Source organism: Pteronotus mesoamericanus, unplaced genomic scaffold (genome assembly GCF_021234165.1).
Source record: "Pteronotus mesoamericanus isolate MK-2021 breed Mesoamerican mustached bat unplaced genomic scaffold, CSHL_Meso_final scaffold_174, whole genome shotgun sequence".
NCBI classification, from domain to species: Eukaryota; Metazoa; Chordata; class Mammalia; order Chiroptera; family Mormoopidae; genus Pteronotus; species Pteronotus mesoamericanus.
Window position 1 is genome coordinate 10,832,814 of NW_026555309.1, and position 22,592 is coordinate 10,855,405.

General features: G+C 34.7%; 1 protein-coding gene across 4 annotated transcripts in view; it reads right to left on the reverse strand.

Moving 5' to 3' along the window:
- The window catches only part of NCOA2 (nuclear receptor coactivator 2), a 288,197-nt gene that overhangs the window by 179,657 nt on the left and 85,948 nt on the right, over positions 1-22,592 (reverse strand). For all 4 annotated transcript variants that reach the window (XM_054590238.1, XM_054590240.1, XM_054590237.1 and 1 more), the window contains exon 2: positions 4,049-4,106. The gene's annotated coding sequence lies outside the window, so the exon portion shown is untranslated. The remainder of the gene's footprint in view (positions 1-4,048; positions 4,107-22,592) is intronic.

The window sequence follows — 22,592 nt, forward strand, 5'->3', positions numbered from 1 at the left end:
TCACTTTGCTCATCTGTCCTATGGAAGTAGCAAGGCCACCATTCCGAATGAAGACTGCCCGGGTTCTGTGATTGTCGGAACCTCACCGAGCACAACACGCCCATGTCATGAGGTGTGTACCTTACCCAGAAAGTAGGATTAACATCATACAGACAAACATTTACTTACAACAGACAGCTTTTGTTGTCAGAGGAACAGACATATAATTCAGAAATCAATGCTTAGGTTTTTCTTTAAACATCAGAAAGCCAAAATTCAATGTAAAAATATTCAACAAGGAAATATGGAGTAAAACTTGCATTGATACTCCTTCTAGTTTAATAATTTTTGGTAACTACTCTGTATATTTCCCACAACTCTTGGCATAGGCTAACACAATATAATTAATAAATATTTCACAAAGGAAGGAGAGTCAGAGAAGGAGGGATGACCTGAAGGTGAAGGGAAGGAGAAAAGAAAGAAGGGTGAATGGTGCCAAATATAGTTAGTTTTACCCTAAAACTAAGCCAATCTGTTTACACTAATGTGCGCATTAAAAAGGGAGGAAAGCAGAATAGTAGTAGCACTTTTAAAACTGGCCTGTCACACAAACAGTTTCCAACTGAGGGCTTTGTGTCAGCAACATCCATTGCAGATAATTTCAACAGGCAGGAAGCTTCTTTTGTTCTGAGGTCAGCAGTCCATCTACACACTAAGAGCAGAGTAGTCCACCCAGGGGGACTAAGATGAAGATTCTAGTTTAGTTAAATGACTGAGGGCATTTTGTTAACTGTCAAATATGTGTTATTTCCCCCATCACAGCCTATCATGCTGATATTTGAAAAAAATTACAACAGAAATAGCAATACAATTAAATGTCAGCCAATTTTGCCTAAAGCAAAAGATACATATTTAAATATTCTAATTTTTTGTTTAGATTAACACTGATTTTCAGTGGACAGTGCTCACTGCCTCAGATCTGAAGCTCAAATCAAGCTGCCCATCGTCACAGGCATTGACACATCTCTCAGATTAGGTAATCACAAAATCTTCTCACATCTGTGAACAACAAGGGGCTTCTAAACACAACAAATACTCATTTCAAATGTAACTTCAACCATGCCATACCCAATATAGACATAAATTCTTTTGTCTTAATATGGTTGATATAATTTTTGGTTTTTAGTATATATCATCAAAGTGTATGAGTATCACAACAAGTATATTATGCTCTGTTGTGCTTTGGAGAGCTTCTCGTTGCATACGTAATGTTGAAGAGCTGGACTCTACCTAGTATGTATGAACAATTCTTCCCTTACCCGGTCCTCCCACCCCAAATTTTCCAGAGTACAGAAAGTAAATTTATAAATAAATCCAAAGTATATATGAATCCATGGTGAGTTCAGTTTTCCACAGTGAAGGGGGAAAAAAAATCACATTTCAAGGTTATATTGTCAAACAGATTTATACTTGCTTCTGTTTTGACTATCAATGCTAAGAAAAGTTTATTGGCTAACTTTAAAAATGCTTAAAATGTGAGACTGGAATGGAAATACTGATGTAGCTATAGATTAAGAAGCATGGTCTGGTCTGTTAAATAAAATCTGTCTTTTTAATTCAAACCACAGAAGTTCCTTCCCATATACCCAAATCTGGAATTCACATTTTCACTCACAGATGTAATCCTTTTGGAAAGTGTGAGGAAGTATAATTAATCTTATTTTCAAATCAAAATTTTAAGATGTATTCAACAATGCTGTCTTCGGGAACATTTTGTCCACAATGTTCTACCTTTAAGACTCCAAACATTTTTATATAGTATGTCCTCTTCAGCCTTGAAAATAAACTTCATATGGAAAGCTGAAGCTCTCTTTGAGCCAACTCTGCTCTACCTCAAAGTGATGTCACTTTATTCTTAAATAACTAAAAAATTTTCCCAAGATATAAATTACTACACATTCCAAGATAAGAGCTCTTAAGTAATTCTATAGTCAACTGTATTTCGCAAAATCTGTTTTCTGTGGGAAAACTCTAGCAAAGCACAGATGCTACTGTAACCTAAAATTTCTAATACTGCAAAGGAATAAAGAATGCTAAATCACAGGGTGCCACATTTACAGTGGAAAAAGGAAGAACGTTGATTCATGGTTTGCCATGTTTACATTGGAAAAAGAAATCCAGTGGCTTTCCCCATGAGCCTGTCCCTCAAAAAGTGAGTATGACGTCAAGCACAGAGTGGAAGTTCAAATTGTGTAGGTTGTCATTAAGTTTTAAATGAGTCGTCATGTTTCACAGTTTGAAATAAAGGGCAAAAGGTTGAAACCTGCTAATGAAATAAGCAAAATAATGTTTGATTTTTACATTAATTTTGAAGTCCTCAAATATGAGTATGATTTTCCTACATGACACTTACTGCCACAAAAAAAAATGCTTATATTCAGGGCTATTTAGGTAGAAAATAGAGCTCAGTGGTTAAGATCAAAGTCTTTAGAGTGGCAAACTGCCACTTACTTGATATGACCTTGGAAAAGTCACTTAACCTCTCTAAGCTTCAATTTCCTTATCTGTTACTCTGAAGATAACTGAAAAGCACTTACATAATATCTGGCATACAGTAAGAGAGCAGTAAGTGACATTTGCTGTTCTTAGTATTATCAAAGCAGTCCCTGCAAATGGTACTTGTAAATTAGGGGTGAATAAGAAATGGCTGTATAATTCCAAAATTTACTTAAAAAAACAAACAAAAAAAACCTCTGAAGGTCAGATTTAGTTCTTTCTATAAATGATAAAATAGACCAATGACTAAAAAAGCATAAGAGATCAAAAAACAAAACAAAGACAAAAACAAGAGACAAAGAGCCCAATATCCTGGAACTCTTAGAGGAAACTGCGAAGGGCACAAGGAGAAAGCACGGCCAGCTCTCACCAATAGCTATCTTTGATAAGGTATTCAAACATCAATATAAAGGACAGAAGAATTTTCCGAACTAGAAACAGAAAACTAGAAAGTTATGATTTATATTCAGTAACATATAGTGGGAATATTTTAACTTATTTGGTTTTTGGAGATTAAAACTGGACGATTTTCAAACCCACTTTGTTCCTTAAAAAGTTATCACAAAACATACCTATACATGGTAGCATAATTTAGTAAAAAGTTGAGAAGCTCCAACACCTGCTTCAGGTTTCTCCCTTACTTCAACCATAAAAACCTTCAAGGTTAGTGACAAAATAAACACAAAATTTTAAAGTATTACTCTCTAAAATCTACCCTGATTAAGCATAGTGAGTACATAAATATGCAACACAGGTAATTTCTCTTAACATTTAAGAGCTAAATACTTTAAGTATCTGACGCAAATTAAGTTCACATTTAGGAGTAAGTACAAGGAACTATTTCTGGTTTGCATTTATGGATGCAGAGTTCAGTGGCTCTTAATATGAATAAATTCAATATTTATTACCCCATAATTACTTTAACAAACATTTTTTCAGTCTTTCCTATACACTAGGCACTATCCTAAGGGTTGGAGATATGTTTTTAACTAGACAAAAAACGGTCCCAATGTTCAAGGAGCTTATATTCTAGGAGGGGAGGCTATAAATAATAAAACGTCGTGACAAAAATAAATCAAGGCTGTGTGATAAGGAGTGACTGGGAAGCTGTCTCAGACTGGCTGGGCTAGAAAAGCCTGCTGCTCATCAAATTTAAAACACCTATCTTCATAAAACTAAGAGTTCCTGCCAAAATCTACAGCAGCTATTCTTTTATTTACATATAAATATAAATACACACATTTTGCCAGGCTATGAAATGTGTAAGTAATCTTCCCAAATATATACAGAGTAAGCACTGATAAATGGATAATTTTACTTTCAAATATGTTTTTAACACATTCATAAACTTTTCATAAAACAGAAATGTATACATTATTCTTACAACAAATGTTTTTTATAGTTTCACATTCATTTTATTTACATGTTATTTTACTAAACTATAAATAGAATTTTTAAATATTTGATTTTACTTAAAAATCAAAATATTCCAATAGGCTTAATTTTAACTCACCTGTGGTCTGTATACAGTGCAGAAGATCTATAAATTTGTAGCCAAATCCAAGAGAAATCTGCAATATAAACAAACAAACAAACATGAATAAAAAATGCAGAATCCTGTTAGACTCATTAGAGTGGATGCGATTTTTACAACCAACATACCCATGTAAGTAATACTCATTAATATCTTTCCATTAAACTGCATGGTAAAAATCAAGAAGCAGACTTGCTGCATTACTTCTAATTGCACAGGATAATATAAAATATGTAAGGTCATAGTTCATTGTAAATTATGAGGTATCTACCCTACAAATTTTGAGAGCCTGCCATAACACTCACTATACTTTTTGTAGCTGCTTGACTCATCAGTAGCACTGAGTAGAAGCAGAGGAGGCTGGAGCTACCCATTTGTACCCTGTACTGCTAGCACTAGGCCCAGGGCTCAGCACACTGTCACACAACATGCAGTAAATGTTTGAGGAATAAAAAAGTAAGAAAATGTCACATGGTCATGTCCATCTGCTGTAATTTACAGTTTGCCTATATGGAATTGAAAGGCTTGAAATTTCTGAAATAAAACTCCATATCATAATCGTTTAAAGAAAGGTTTTAAAGTGACTGAATATCTTTAAAAAGTCTTTTGTAAAATGATGTAAAAATGAAGCTATATAACACATTCTTAACAATCTGCAAGAGCAAAAGTGGATTAAAAAAAGGAAGAATGTTTTCAATACTGAGGGTAACTGCTCACCAAGAGTGTGAACAGTTCATATGAATGTGTTCCTTTGAGAAAAAAAGAGTTTAATAGCAATGAAAGGACTTGTGGCATGTCCTCAGATCCATACAAGAATCACTTCCACTGCACAAAAGCTTGTTTTCAAGATGCACAGTGAGAAATACGAACACACACACACAAAAATGTGCTTGTTACAGTTTTTGTGTATTAATATTTACTATTTTTGTGTATTTTATGGACCTAAGAAAAATGGTTTGATTGCCACAATAGTATGTCTTTTTCTAACCATATGTGCTACTAGATTTAACAGCTGCAAGAAGTGTTTTTACAACTGAGCAACTAGCTTTTTTTATTGTCAGGTGACACCAATCAGTAATAAATGACACTTCAATTATCAAACTTAAAACAGTATTAACTCTCTTAAGAGCCCTTTACTCTTTAGAATAAATAGAACCTAATAGTAGAAAAAAGCTAATGCTAATCTAATATCCAAATTACCATTTTTCTAGGGCATTGGAAACATCTGATTTCATATTCTAAGAGGTCTAGAAAGGGGAAGGAGAAAAAATTGCATTTTGATTTTTACCAGGACCTGATCAGCCTGGAGATCATCATAAGTAATGAAATACAGCTAGGGTATTAGTCAGAGATGATTCATGAAAAACAAAAGAAAATCTGCATGCAAATAAGAAGTTATCACAGAAAGTAAAACAAATGGATTCTCCTCAAGTGGCAGTCAGTCAGCAGTGTGCAATAAAGTGTTATGTAATAGGAGTCATCAGTTCTTTCCAGCACTGCTGGGGTAAATGTATTCATTATGCTGGCCTACTTAAGCCTATTATAATTCTATACCAACAACTAATTTGCTCAAGGACATCACACTATGCAATATTCAAGAGCTAAAACTTGTGATACTAAGTATGATGATATTAAACTATTACTGCTTGATCTACACTACTGAATGAGTTTTCATTAATATATTAATGAGGAAAAAAATACCAAACATCCATGCTAAAGAAATACAGGGTCTGGCACAAATAATCCCCTTTTTAATTACAAAATCTTTTATTACCAAATCACAAGCATGCACTTCTCTAACGTAACAATATCACACTCAAGCACACCATATGACATTTTAGGTGAAATGTTCAAATTGAAACTATAAATTATTACACCCATATTATTACCCTTCCAACCACACTCAAGCAGGTGCTACTGCTGCTGGACCCTGTATATAGAAGAAACATGAAGATAAAAGACATATGAAGATGTGGATAATTTCCACAATATAATGTCTCAGTGTAACATTTTAAACAAAAGGAATTAAAAAAATAGTTCAACATATAATTACAAATATTTTGTAAGTTACTGTGGGACAATAATGTCCATTAAAGCAGTACCAAGAACGCTATAATAAATTAACACCTCTCTATTCTTCAATCAGTCCTGACAGTTTTCACTAAGCTCCTTCCTGAATGTGTTTCAAAGGAGGGACAGGGGACAGCCCTGGGCCTGGCAGTCTCACAGAAGGAAAGGCAGAGAGATGTGTGTCATCTTTTCCCCTCTAACTGCTGTTACTATTTCCACTGTATGAACTAAAAAGATATATACCTCCTCTCCACAAAGCCGTAGGTCACTATCAGGAGGCAGGGTGGAACAGTTGAAAGAACCTAGGGTTAAGCATCATCAGAAAGACCAGGTTTCAAATTCTGGCTTTATCATGTAAACACTGCTGCTATTAATATAATATTAGCAGCAGCTTCGGTAAGTGACCTAGGAAATGTTATCGTGGACTTGTCTATAAAATTAGGATAAAAATGTCACCTTTGCATCACCTTGGAAGTACCAAATGAGTTAATACATACAGAACCTGGTACATAGTAGGCTTTATAGTTATGATTCTGCCAAGTACAAATCTATTAAATGCTGCTAGCTAAAACAGGCAACTCTATAACATGATAAAAAATAGAAGCTTCAGGCCTACCAACTCCAAGTAGAACTAACTGATTTTCCCTGGAATGTTTCTTTATCCGTCATAACTATCCAGGAGACACAAACTCTGAGAGATTTTTGAACCAGGCCTACTTTTAAACTGCATCAAAAGTTGAAACATATTACCTGGTTACAAGGCTTCTATTAAGTTACAATCATCAAAACAATGGCATATGGGCATAAGAATAAACAAGAGAAGAGAAGAATCCAGAAAGAGGACTACAAGTTTTTATCAATTCATATTAAACAAGGATAGCAAGTTAATTCACTAAGGAAAAGACAGCCTTTAATAAACGGTACCCAAAATTTGTGATACAACACAACAGGGTGGGGTAGGTGGATAGATCATAGATCTAAAAGTGAAGAATTAAAGCTACAAAGCTTGTAGAAGAAAGCACCTGAAGAAAAGTTATTGTAGATTAGGCAAAAAGTTTTTAGATGTAACACCAAATGTGTAAAAGAAAAAAATAAAAAGGACCATAAAACAAAAAATAATAAATTGAACTCCATTAAAAATAAAATGTTTGCTCTTCAAAAGATAGTTTTAAAAATAAAAACACAAGTCAGAGTGGGAGAAAATACTGGCAAAATAATTATCTGATAAAGTACACGTGTCTAGAATATATAAAGAGCTGATAAAAGGATGTATATCTAGAATACACAAAAGATTCTTACAACTCAATAATAAAACAAATTCAACCTTTTAGAAATAGGCAAAATATTTGAAGATATTTTACATAGAGAGAAGATATACAATGAGGAAAGGACACAAAGTAAACACCATTAGTCATTAAAAAAATGGAAATTAAAACCAAAACAAAATATCCTAGACATTCAGTAAAATATCTAAAGTGATGACAAGGATATGAAAAAACAATAATACCCACATCACATCTCTCACTGGCAGGAAAGTATAACAGTACAGCCACTTTGGAAAACAGTTTGGAAGTTTCTCATCACATAACCTGACTGTTTCACACCAAGGTGTGTTTTCATTTCTCTGAGGATAGATGACCCACACAAAGAGTTGCAATGAATGTTCCTAGTCAGTTTTGCTCAGAATAGCTAAAAACTGGAAACAATTCAAATGCCTGTCAATTGAAGAATGTATTTTTTTTGGAATGTAGTATACTCATATAGTGTAAAACCACTCAACAAAAAAATGGACTGCTGATATATGCAACAGCATGAATGAATCTTAAAAATACTGTGCTAAATAAACGAAGCCAGATACCAAGATTACATATTGTGTGACTCCATTTATTTCAACTTCTAGAAAAAGTAAACCTACACAGAGAGCAAGACTGGCAGTGCCCTGGGTCAGGGAACGGAAGTGGGGACTGACTGAGATGGACACATAAGAACTGTCCTAAAACTGGGTTACGGCGATGCTAAAGAAAGATGTATAAGCATCAGACATACACAACTATATAAATTTACTAAAAGTCATTCTTATAAATAGTTAAAATGGGTACAAATATGACTGCATCTTATGATATGCAAATTGTATTAATACCTCAATTTTTTTAATGCTAAAAAAATGTTCAAATGAAATTTAAAATGTATCTCTGTGTCCCTGCTCCTTCTTCCTTTGTGGTAGCTGATTACTGTGTGAGTAAAGGGATCTAAGCAATAAACATAGTTCTAAAAGCAAATGTTGCCTTTGCCACGTTCAGCATCAACTAGCAAGGCTGCACAAATAACTCATTACTTTGAGGCAAAAAAATCAGAGAACTGATCCTCAGTCACAAATTAAAAGATTGCTGGCAGCATTAAAGCTATAGGTTGATGATTTTTTAAAAGCAGGGGAGGGTTAGAAGGAAATACGCTTAATACTTTATTTTTTAATTTTCAAAAATGAATGGTTGGGAATGGAGGCACTGGCAGCAGAGTAAGCCAGAGCAAAAATGAAGCAAAATCTCTAACAGTAGCTAAAAGAGCAACTTCATGATTACTGGAATGAGAGGAGGGCCATATTTTGCTATTTTGGTTTAATGTCACCATCAACAGTAACAACCTCAGTAGCTATCATGTACTGAAAGATTATTTTGTGAGAGCCCTGGGTGGAAGGCTTTACATATGTTAAGTAACTTGATCTTCCTAACAGCCCCAAGAGGTAGGCACTGCTAATATCATCTCCATTTTGTACATACAGAAACTTAGTAAGTGAAGGACTTTGCCAAGATCACAGAGCTCACATGGTGGCAAAAGCCTAAACTTTAACCCTGAGTCTGACTGCAGAATCCATGCTCTTACCCACCAGGCTGCTATGGAAGTTCACTGTTTTGACGATGCTATCCTTGTTAACAACCTGATTTGAAAAAAAGAGTATGGCAAAAATGTAATCAACCCCGAAAACTGCCTTCTTGAGGTTTCTGGCATGGTATGAACAAAAAAAGAAAACATATTCCCCACATCATCCACCCTTGACTGACACTGTTATTATCTTAATAATAATATCTTAAATATTTTTTCATTTTAAATTAATTTTAAAATAAGATATTTTTTAAAAATCTTAATATTTTTTGCTAACCTAAATGTAGCCTCACAATTTTCTCAGTTGCTACCAATCAAAGGATGTACCACCAATACATCAATATATTTCATTTGAAATGAAATAAAAATATATTTGCCAACCAACAATGCATGTGCTACTGGAAAGACATGACTAACCAAAGGAGAGCCCCCTGCAGTTGCCACACTTCATGTACCTACAGAAATCCTGTTATTGGTCATTCTGTTCTACAGCCAGCACCTCAGTCATCCAACAGTCAAGTAAGGCTGGTAGCAATGAAGAGGATATGGGGAAAGGAGGAAAAAGCTAGAAGTACTATTCAAATTAATTGAGATTTTTCAACAGTTCCAGCCAAGCATATCTGAACATACACCCACCACAAGCACACACCCATCACACATGATTAATAATTTATTTTTCAACTTTTTGCTCAAAAGCACAAAAACTCCCAAACAACTGAACATAAAACACATCTTTCACTCAGCATGTTTCATCACTCAGCATGTAACACCAAGAGGAAGATTATACTTTCAAAACTTAACTCTGAGAACTATTCAGACTATTGAGCAGGATATTATATTTTTATTTGATATATTTTATATAATATTAAAATATCCTAAAATAGTTTTCATATTTTTAATAAAATATTAAAATCTCAATGTGATGTTGCAAAAGTCTTAATAATGTACATACATGTAAAGAATGTGCACAACATATACAAGGTAAAATTCTTCCTTACTTACTAAGCTGATGATGCTAAAAATAACATCTAGACCACAGAAGAATAACTTTAAGTTAAACTGATTAACTTCTCCATATACTTCAGACAAACTTATGTTTTCTTTCTTTGTTTACAGGGCTCTACCTCCACTTTAGACAATGACTTTTAACAATGAAACTCTTTAACAAGTTATTTCATTTTCCAAAGCCTTTTTTAAGAGGGTAGGCAGTATCACGTCAAGGCCCCTTAAAATGACATGTCTGCCTGAACATTAGCTCTTATAACTTATGTATAAGCATTAATGAACTAACCTTCTAATTCATTATGCCTATTACATATATATAACTTAATTCACTCAGGGAAATATTCACAAACTTGTTGACTGTTGGATCTCCTAGGACAGCATTTGGCATACAGAAGGTGCACAGTCATTTTTAAGATAAATAAAGGCTTACTTAAACCTCGCCATATCCGTCAGAGAAATCTTCAGTTTTCTAAAACTGGTGCTTAAAATTAATTGAAAATCAATCTTAAGATATTCTTTTGTTATTTTAATACCATTTAATAAAATGCTTGAAAAAGTACAGCTAATCTTAAGTGTAACAAGTAGAGCTTAAGATTTCTAATTTAATGTAGTAACTTTTCATCTATATGAAAGGAAAAAAAAATCTCCTAAACCATAATTAAAATACATAAAAAAGGGTTTGTCATCATTTTAAAATTTCCTAAGCTACAGACAGGTACACATACACCAGATCCATCAAATCTGCAGATCTCATATGACCATTCCTTCCAATTTGGTCTTTCGCCTACCATGGTCAGAACAAATACAATAAAGCAACAGTCATAAAACAGTAACTCTCCAAAGAGCAGTATTCTTGCTCAGAGACAGACCTAGAAGAAAAATTAATCTCATATATGTAATTGCATGTCCAAGGCTCAAATCTGGAAAAGGACTACAGCTATTAAATTTGGAGTCACTAACCTGAAAATAGCATTTAAATCCACAGAAATAGTTCGGATCTCTTAGGGAGAAGTAATAAAGAATAAAGGGCTGGGAGTCTGGAACTAAGCCCTAAAGAATTCCTACATTTAAAAATTATGTAGAAAAGAAACAGGCCAGGAAGAATGAGAAGAAATTACATAAGAGGCAGGAGTAGGGCCAACAAACACAAGGACTATAGAATCTGGGAAAAGAGAGTGGTCAATATTGCTCAATGCTAAGAGAATTAAACCGTTTCTACTTGACGCACAGGCAGAAATAGCTGATGACATTCCTAAGAGTTGTTTCATTGGAATGATAAAGATATGTATTAAACTAGAGAAAGTTAAAGGGCTGACAAATGAATAGAAAACAAGGATTTGAATACCCACCTTTGATTAAGAGGACAACCTGCTGCTGCACAAGTTGGTTTTTTGCCTCTTTATTTTCTTGTTCACACTACTACTGATGTCCTCATTCCCCTCCCACCCCCACCTTTGCCTGCCTCGACCCGGTCCCCAACCCGCTTTTTCCCTCTGGCCATCACCACATTGTTTGTGGGTTATGCATTAGTTCTTTGACTAACCCCTTCACTGTCTTTCATCCAGTCCCACCTTCCCCACCCCTCTGACAGCTGTCAGTCTGTTCTGCATGTCCATGCCCGTTTCTATTTCATTTGTCAGTTTATTTTGTTCTATTAGATTCCACATATGAGGTATGTCCAGAAGGTATCCAGCCATGTAAAATGAAAAATACACATTTATCGAAGAAGATACAAGAAACATTGTACATAAGACAATGATGCCTCAGTCCTCCTCAAAGTAGGCACCTTGAGACCTCACACAGTTCTCCCAATCGCCATCAGCTGTCTTGTCATATTTTCCTGAATCTCATTAACAGTCTGAAATCTCTTCCCTTTCAAAGGTGATTTTTAGTTTTGGGAAAAGCCAAAAGTCGCAGGGTGCCAAATCTGGTCTGTAGGGCGGCTGAGTCACCTGGGAGATTTGATGTTTCACCAAAAAACTCTGTACAAGATGTGATGCATGAGCAGCCCCGTTGCTGTGATGAAGCTGCCAACCACCAGTTGATCATAACTGCAGTCTTCTGAACATCTGAATAGTTTTCACAGAGGAAATGTTCAGGCTTGGCACAAAATTTGATGCAGATTCACTGCTCTATTTGCTCAGTCATTTTGAATGCCATGGCCACACAGTACATGTGCTCACTCAACAACGTCTACCACCCCCACTGACTAGTACAGTTAAGTCATCATTGTTCACGCATGTGCATTCCAGTCCACTCCCCTTGGCTGCCAGGTTACCGTTCTTGTTATATTAATGATGGCTGGATTTTTTTCTGGACAGACCTTGGTGTAAGTGAGATAATACGGTATTTGTCTTTCTCTCTATCTTATTTCACTTAGCATAATAATCTCCAAGTCCATCCATACTGTCACATAAGATTAAGAGTTCCTTTTTAACTGCTGCTAGTTCCTGTTGTGTAAATGTACCACTGCTTTTTTATCGACTCATCTGCTGACGGGCACCTGGGCTGTTTCCAGATCTTGGCTATTGTAAATAATGCTGCATGAACATAGGAGTGCACGTATTCTTTCGAGTTTCGGTGTTTCGGTATTAATATGGTATATTCCCAGAAGTGGGATCACTAGATCAAAAGGCAGTTCCATTTTTAATTTTTGGAGGAAACTCCATACTGTTTTCCACAGTGGCTGCACCAGTCTGCATTCCTACCAACAGTGCACTAGGGCTCCCTTTTCTCCACATACTCACCAGCACATGTTGTTTCTTGATTTATTGATGGTAGCTATTTTAGTAGGTGTGAGGTGATATTTCATTGTGGTTTTAATTTGTACCTCTCTGATTAGTGACGTCTTGCATTTTTTCATATGTCTATTGGTCATTTGTATGGTTTTGGAGAAGTGTCTATTCGAATCCTTTGCCCAGTCTTTAACTGGATTGTTTGTCTTCATGGTGTTGAATTGTTTAAATTCTTCATGTATTTTGGAAATTAACCCCTTATCAGATGTATCATTGGTAAATATGTTCTCCTATACCTCAGGTTCCCTTTTCATTTTGTTGGTTTCTTTTGCTGTGCAGAAGCTTTTTAGTTTGATGTAATTCCATTTGTTTATTTCCTTTGCCTTAGAAGACATACTGGCAAAAATATTGCCACAAGAGGTGTCTGAGATTTTACTGCCTTTGCTTTCTTCCAGGATTTTTATGGTTTTGTGATTTACATTTAAGTCTTTTATCCAGTTTGAGTTTATTCTTGCGTATGGTATAAGTTGGTGATCTAGTACTAGTGATTTTTATTTTATTTTTTTAAAGACTTTATCTATTTTTAGAGAGAGGGGAGGGAGGGCAAGAGATATGGAGGGACATGTCATTGTGCAAGAGAAACATCTATCGGTTGCCTCTCACAAGCCCCTAAACTGGGACCTGGCCTGCCACTGAGGCATGTGGCCCTATCAGCGAATCAAAACAGTGAACTTTAGGCTTATGGGACAACGCCCAATCCAGCTAGCCACATCTGTGAAGTGTTGGGGATTTAATTATGGTGCTCAATCAAAAAATTCACACAATACTCCAGGATAGGATTTCTAGGGAGTAAAGTAAAAATAACTTACTGGAAAAAATTAATCTTTCTTAAACAGGAATAAAAGACTCCCCCACCAAGACTGGAATATGCCAACCTGACAAACGACCAACCCCTTTAAAATAAAAGACCTCGTGATGCTATGAATAGAATTTTAACTGTTTTTCTCCCCATAAAGTAGGAGATTTTTGCCCTAAATATTTCCCTTTATTCTCTTTGAAATGAGAATAGTTACTGAAACCTGCTGCATGTACCGAAATAGAGAATCTCTATGTATTTATCAGTTTATTTTTCACAATAAACCAATCTGAAAGGAAATGTCCACCTTTCTTAATAAAATTTATACCTTGCAAATATTAACAGTGAAACAGGGAACTCTCCACTTGGGGAGAGAAAATATGACTGTGAACTCCTCTCAGAAACTCAACTTTTCCTTAGGATTTTCTTCCTTATATATAATGCTGCAACGACCACTCTGATAGGAAATGACCCTAGAACCCTTCCCTTTCACCACAGGCAAGCTGTATAACACTCACCTTGAGAGTATGAGGTAGCAAAAAGGAATGAGCCCAAAGTAGTATTAAAACTAAGTATCTGTCAACACATGACAAGGCAGCCTTGAACACCCAGTATTTAGCAGTACTCTCAAAAATCAGCCTCACAGGAGCCAGCACAAACCTTCGGTCCATCGCAGCTCCCTTCCGAGTTTGTTTCCTCTCTGAAGACCTACCTGCCTCTTCCCCAGAAGACTGTCACTGTCAACTCCCCCCGTCTTTGGGGCGGCCACATCTTCCAACAGTAATGACCACGTAAAGATGACCATCATTTCAACATAATAAAGAAAACATTCTTTTTTTAAAAATGTATCCAGTAAAAGAGGGTAGGAGAGTGTCCTACTAAAAATGAAGATTTTTATACAATATCTGTTTTATAGTCAAGAGAAGGTAACATAACTTGTCTAAAGTCAAAGAACGAGTGATGGAACTAGATGTAAAACCCATGTCTGCCTGAATCCAGTCCCTATGTTCTTATTACTCTGCCTGTCTGCTAGGAAGCACCAATACATTTGGGGAAAGGGGGAAAAGAAAAAAAAGTAGTAGCAAGCACCAAAACAATAGTAATTTTTAAAAAGTGAAAACAACTCACACGTGTGTTCATGGCTGTAATTTTGGATCACAGAAAGTTTTCTTCCTTTAAATAAAATTACAATTTTATAGGATATAATTAAGTGTGGCAATATTTACAGTTTTAGAAAAAAACATGGTATACCAACAATGAGACCTAGACTGCTAGGAAAAAAACTTTGCATCTTACTACACTGGAAAATGAGCTTAACCTCGGTGTGTGGTAAGTACCTAGCCAAATTTTTATTGTCTGTCTGTATCATTCCACTGAGTCAACCCGGGGATCTAAGTGCCATTCACAGAAACAGCATCAAAAAAGATACTGCATCAGAAATTTGATACATTGTATGGGCCTGTATATAGTTTCCAATTTTGTTAAAAATTTTAAGTGTAAATTTTAAGTGTAATTTTTCATTTTACTACATATATAGGTTCTGACAAAAACATTGAGGAATATTTGAAAAAAAATGGATCTTATCCATGGTAATAGTACGATTTTGAATAAAAATTTACATCTGAAAGAAATGTGTAAATAATTTTTAAAAAGATTTATTTATTTTTAGAGAGAGGGGAAGGGAGGGAGAAACAGAGGGAAACATTGATCAGTTGCCTTTTGCACTCCCCAAACCAGGGACCTGGCCCCACAAACCAGGCATGTGCCCTGACTGGGAATGCAACCAGCAACCTTTTAGTTCACAGAAGGCCCAACCCACTAAGCCACACCAGTCAAGACAGAAATAATCTATTTTTAACTACTCAATTTTACCAACGGGAAACTGAGGCTCAAAGAGATTAGTAACTCAACTGACAGTGACAGTACTTCTCCCATTTACCCTCTGATCAATGGAGTTTCTGTGAACCCAGAAACAAGTATTATCCCTTAAAACCTGGCCTCACCATCGTATCTTTAACCAACATAGAAATCACCATCAAATGTGTCAACCTTCCCATCACAGAAGGGTATTAGGGACACAAAAAGGTATGACAGGGGCCTGTAACTTAGTTGTGAATCTAGAATTTAAAGATAAAATTTCTAACAACATAACATATAAATAAAAATTGATAGATCTGGAGATGAGCATTCTAACATCCTAAACATACAGAATGACAAGGAGAGCTACCTTTTGTTAAGTATCAGACATCAGTTTTCTGCTACAAATTTTACATGCATTATTTTTAATATTTCCCATTACTAGGCATCTATCAATTCCATTTTGCGGATGAGGAAGCAGAAAGTCAGAGACGGTAAGTGAGATACTCAAGTTATAGCAAGCAGAAGAACTACTAGCAGGATCTGGGTCTTTCTGAATCCAAGACCTTCATTCCTCTCCTGCTGTTTCTATCCTGAACCTTCTGCCAAATTCCACCTCTCTGCATTTCTTGCTCCACCCACCTCCTTATTATCCCAGAAAAAAGGGTTTGATATCAAAAAGATACTTTCTAACATTCAGCTATTAACATAACAGCCGCAAGCATCAATTCACCTAATGATGCAACCAAAGAATTGCCCTAAAACTTTCACCAAGATTATTCAATTATTGGTTTGTTACACATACATAAGCAAAGAAAATGAAAGAAATGTTACACTATTATAGTATACAAGACAGATGTCAAGAAAAAAATTAAAAGGCTGTGACAAAAGTGAGGACTTCATCTAACACAAGGAATTGCATTAAAAAACATATATAACAATTCTAAAACCTAAGGTGGGATACAGCTAGGAAAACAACCTAATGTGGCTGAATTTTTCCTCAAATTGGGAATAGCAAGACCAAGAATGTACACAAATGTCCGTGAAATTTTCTAAATTTATTTTTGTTTACAACAATCTAAACTCACCATTTTATAATTGATAATTTACTGATATATAATTTTAGGACTTGTATTTGTGCTTACAATTAGATTAGAGACTAGTATTATTTTAATGTCTTAAGGGACAAAAGTTTTTATAAGTTTCAGAAAAAACATGGGGCGGGGGCGCGGGGCGGTGGGGGGAGATCTGAAATACCTTCACACAGCCAGCAGTAATATATGAATTCAATGGAACCCAAGCTCAGCAGATTGTAAACAGCAACTCTGTTATAGCCAGGCGACACTGCATGATGCTATTAATTTAAATCTTATTTAGTAGTTTTGTTTATATTTAGTTAGTAAATCTGGTTTTGTTTTATAGGGCCTAATGAAATGAAAATTTTTCTGCATTGAAAAGTAGCTTAGTAACATATACCAAAATGGCTGTTTTTGATAAGGCCCATTACTGACCAGCTCATTTCTTCTATTATTTACGTAATAAATATGGCTATAAACATGTGGATTAAAAAAACCATGCACATCTTTTGTTTTTAAAAAGCTCTGCTGACCAATCAAAACAATGCCCTTCTAGCATTTCCCAAAAATGTGCCTCTGAAAGTAGCTCAAGACAAGAGTTTTCCCAGATTTAAACCTAAATGAGAAAAAAAGTAGTGTTTTATGCTCCTATAAAGTTAAATTATTAAACTTAAGGACTGTCCTTTATTATTAGATTATAAACTTATTATTTTGTAAGGTTATACCTTCCTTTTAAGTTCCAAAATGGACACGGTAGTAGATGGTCACTTTTTTTCTTCAAGTAATGACTTGAGAAATTTCACAATTTGGTAATCTTGTGTCAGTTCCCTAGATTTGCGGCGGGGGATTTCTTAATAGTAATACATGATATGAAAATCTCTAGGTACCAGTGGCCTACCTGGTATGAAATGGTACCTATATATACACATATATAGATATACAGATACAGGTATTCTCCCTGGGCATTATGGGGAAAATTCATCCTGAGCATGAATCCCCAATCAAGACGTTCCCATTTCTACCCCCAAAAACCTAATCACCACCATCCAGGAGACAACAAGAGAGTAGCTATCATCTGGTCCCTAAGTACTCACAAATATATATTTTGTAGAACAACCTAGAATAAATCACAGCCTAAAAAGATTTATAATAATGACAAATAATACATACAGAACAGAAATCCTGGAAGACTAATGACAGCAACATACTCTTTGCTACTCCTGCCATTGAGATATGAAGTATTGTATGATTGCCCTCCCCTTGAAACTGGGGTTGCCTTATTAATTAGCTAAACCAATAGACTGTGACAGATGTGATATTCTGGGACTTCTGAGCCTGTAAGATTCAGGCTGAGACTCTGCGATCCTTGATAGTAGAGTCCTGAGCTGCTAATTATGCTGACTACGTTGAAGCCACACCATACTATGAGGAAGCCTAATCTAGCCATGTGGAGAGGCCACATGAAAAAGACAATCAAATACCCAGCAGCTCCCAGCTGTTCTAACCTCTAAGAGTTCTTGGTGGTCCCAGCTGAGACCACAGACATCCCCACTATGCCCTACCCAAATTCCTAACGAATAGAATTATGATACAATAAGTTCTTTTAAGAAATAACCAGAATAAAAACTAATAGCTTTTCATTAACAGTAATAAAGACTTTAAAGCAAAACAAGAGAAATGCCTTGAGCTGTAAACCAGAGTGACAGCAGACGCAAGAGGATTATGATGCATAAAGATAAACATAAACCCATTCATTCGTTTATCAAACAAATATTTCTAGCACTAGGATGTGTAAAACAGAGATATATACAGTCTCTGATAGTTTTTTAAAAAGTCCTCACTTCAGAAAGTATTGTGTATTATAGTGTCTTCTTGTATATTTCTTAACGTGTTTCACAAAAATAAAATAATCAACAATTCAGATCAAATAAAAATGTAGACCAATCTCAGAGTGACCCAGGGTTGAAGTTCCTCTATGTTGACAATTTTCAACCTTTTCCATCTTGTGGCACACATACATTAATTAATAAAATTCTGAGGCACACACAAAAATATATTTTTTGCCAATCTGACAAAAAAAATTGGTATAATTTTTATTCATTCATACCAGACGGCTACTGTTGTGTTTGCTGTCAGTTTTTAATTTGACAATGTAAGGGAAAAGAAGTCAGTGTCCCTGACGAAAGAGCCAGGTATTGCATGTTTAACAAATTCTTGGAGGAACCTCGGTGTGCTGCAGCTCTCTGTTTGAAAGTCAGTGCTCTAAGAGAAGGAAGTAAAAAACTGATCCCAAACCCCACAAAAGGTCATTTGTAGTTTGTAGTATCAAAACATACTTTAGTTAACTACGGTATACAATAAAATGTTTGGGTTCTCATTTCAGACTATAAATTCAGGGCATGCGTAACTAATCCTTTTTATTTCTTCTTCATAAAGTATTAGGTTAAGAACCATTTAAAGATAGAAGCAGGCAAACGAGGGGAAAGTGGGGACAACTGTAATAGCATAAACAATAAAAGAGAGCAAGAGAAAACCATTTAAAGATATTATTACAAATGTGCCAGGTAGACCTTTTACTACAGTCAAGATTCTGAGACCCAGAATGGGCAAAGCAAGTAAGGTCAGTAGTTAAGCTGTTGTTTTAACAAGATTTATTTCTGTCTAGGTGTGCTCCAGTTTAAACAAACACACTATTCCAGTGACTAAAATATTTTTAAATGCTTCTTTTATTAAAGCATAGACAATTTAACCTTTCATAATATTATTCTCAGGGTTCTAAAATTATTCACATTTTTTTCTATTTGCAGTATTTCTCTATTCAAATTTCACATGAGGCTGAAAAGAACACAGGTAGAGAAAATTATTCTACCAGGTATTTTTAAATACAGAAAAAAAATGTTTGATCTCACATTGTAAATGAATAAAATGCTAAATAAGTATGATGATTTAAAGACCACAGTATGTCTTTAAATCATCAGCACTTAGCACAATGCCTCTGTAGAAGGTAATTAGCAAATGTGTGTCGACTGATGATAATACATTTATTTCCCAGTTATAAGTATTTTAAGTATGGCTAACAAAAATAAGTAATTTTATTTTCTGTCTCAGTAGCTACTTGAAGCAAAGAAAAAAGGATAACATTTTCAAAAGTAGTCATAAAAGAAACAAAACTCGTTTTCAAAACATTAAACAAGGTATGGTGGTGGGTTATATTAATAAGTTGTGTGTGTTCTAAATGTCACAATAATAAAGGTGACAATATAACAGTAAATTAAGTTATAAACAGCCTTCCCTTTATCTTTTCTCTCCTAATTTCAACTACGTGGTAACGTCACAATTTCTTTTTTAAAACACACACAAAATTCTTATTGCTAAAAAGTAATTTGTTAATACTTTATCTAAAATATATTACGAAAGTCAAAACAGAGTTCTGAACAAGAACATAACTGGAAACTTTAAAATGATAATACTAACATTCCATTATAAAAAGTAACAATATCTGGGAGAAAGATACTCAAGAAGATTTGACTGAACAGGTAGCTCATTGTTCCTCTCTCCTAGACGGCAATAGAAGCCAGCACGGCGCGAGACGGAGCATCAGGAGACTTGGCCAGCTGCCTGGATCTCCCTGTGAGACTGAAGGTCAATCATTTACCATCTTTTGGCCTCAGTTTCCTCACTGACAAAAAGAGAGAGTGGCACAATTATCTCCAAATTCCACTTAGCTCTAAAAAATTCTATCTTCCTCAAATAAAGGGCTATTAGCCAAAAAAAAAAAAAAAAATGGGTTTGAAGACACTAGAATCTTCATTTGTTTAATTAAGGCACATTTCCCTAATCTTACACTAAATGCTTTACAACTTTCAAATACCTACAAAGAGATTACTTTCCTCTTTTATCTTTACAACAATTCTGTGAGATAGAGTGAGTTTACAGTTACTACATGTATTAAGCAGATGTCAAATGAAAGCTCAGTGAGTTTATGTGATTTGATTAAAATCATGAAGCCAACACAAACACCCCCACACCCACCCCCCCCAAACCAGATCTTCTGACTCTCACCTCCGTATTCAAATTTCCAGGGGGGGGATCAAAACACTTCTAAATCCATAAGATTGACAAATAAATTATAGACCAGTTACAAAGAAAAAGTATATAGTGTTATTTTTAAAGGTGTATACTTTCTTTAAATTGAGATGTCATGTGTTAAATTCCCTATTATTTTCAAGGTTTCTGGAATAAGAAAACCCCAGTTGCTTAAACATATGATAAAAATATTACCATATATCAAGATTTTCTAAATTGATGTATGTTCCCTGACAAAATAAAAGGGTCCATAGTAAAATAAGTTTTGGAATATTTGTAGATTAACAATTCATATATGCTTTTTAGTTTAACATAGCATTTCATAAATTTGTGGATCAATATTATTTCAGACTTTTAAAAAATATCAGTTGACATTCTAAAGCAGTTTTGTTCCAGTAAACCCATCTTGGAAAAACACTTCTGTATATTTTAAAGATATAATCATTTGCTAAATAAAATACAAAATTACAATATAATTTTTAAAAAGAAAAAATTATAGTTTTTCCTTACTTTCCAAGCATACGTTTTCACATTTTCTGAAAAGGTAAAGTATCTTATAACTTGTACATTTCATGTGACAGCATTTCTTTTTATTTTTTTCCTGAAAGGTTGCTAATCTAATATTACACTTTACAATCAACAGCAAGTTGGAATAAAGGGAGGGACCGTCATGGGAACAGGTAGCAGGTCTTGGGATGAAGATCCTTTCACTGAGCTACAGCCTAAAATCTTCTCATAACTTTAAAGTGTACTCAGTGACACAAATGACATATTAAAACGTTTTTTAAAAAAATATGTGATCACAATAAATCAAACTGATACAAACCCAGAACTGATACTGAAGAATATGAAAGAAACCACAATTCAGATGAAGTATAAACTTTGAGCATGTACTAGCAATGACAGGAAACTGGGGGAAATGTCCATTGTAGAAATAACATTTGAACAAATCTTAAACTATTACAGGGTTCTGTGTCTACAATTGGGAACAAATATTTACAGGTTAAGGGTAAGTCAAATTACTTAATCCTTGAGTTCCAGTTAAGCCAATAGTAACATGGAAGTAACCACAAGTATGGTTTTAGCCTATTTATAAAATAGTAAACTCTGAGGCAAAGGCTAATTAGCTAATCTAAATTTATCTGGTGCTCATGATTTGATAACACTAGATGAATTTATTGAAGTCCCAAAGGAATGAGACATTTCTAATCCTTCCCCAGACAATTATGAGTTCTCTAATACAAATTAACCAAACACACTTTTGTTATACTTCCATCTAATAATGTTTAGCAAGTCCAAAAATACTTTCAAATGCTTTTGAAAATGTACGGCAGCTTAGAAACTTGAGCTGTTTTTAGTAATGGTATTTTAAAAATGGTATAACTTACCACTCCAAGCAAAGAGGTATGACTTGTCACTGGTAATAGTGGTAACATGGGAGGCTGTAAAGAGCTATTTTGAGAAAAAAGAGATTGTGGCTTCTAGTCTCAAACCTCACCCTTCCCTTCACATATATGAAATTTAATGCTTATGTAATTCACAAATCAAATTTCTGTTTAAAAATGAAAGTAATTTCAGCAGAATAAGTTATGTATTTGTTTTCAAAGATAGAAAAAACTTTTTATGAATAGAAGCCATATACCTAAATAAGTTTGTGTTTTCCCCAAGTTTTTAAAAAATTAAGTTTGCTGCGATAACATTGGTTAACAACATTATGTAAATTTCAAGTATACAACTTTATAATACAACATCTGTATACTCTATTGTGTGTTTACCATCAGAAGTTTAGTCTCCTTCTATCACCATGTATCCGATCCCCTTTCTCAAGATTTTAGATACTTCAGTTCTTCCTAATCCTTAAATGTTTGTGCAAATCTTCCCTCTCATATCCATTTTAGAATTTAGAAGGTCATAACCAGGCCATAAACAGCTCACAGATACAGGGTAAATTTCAAAGC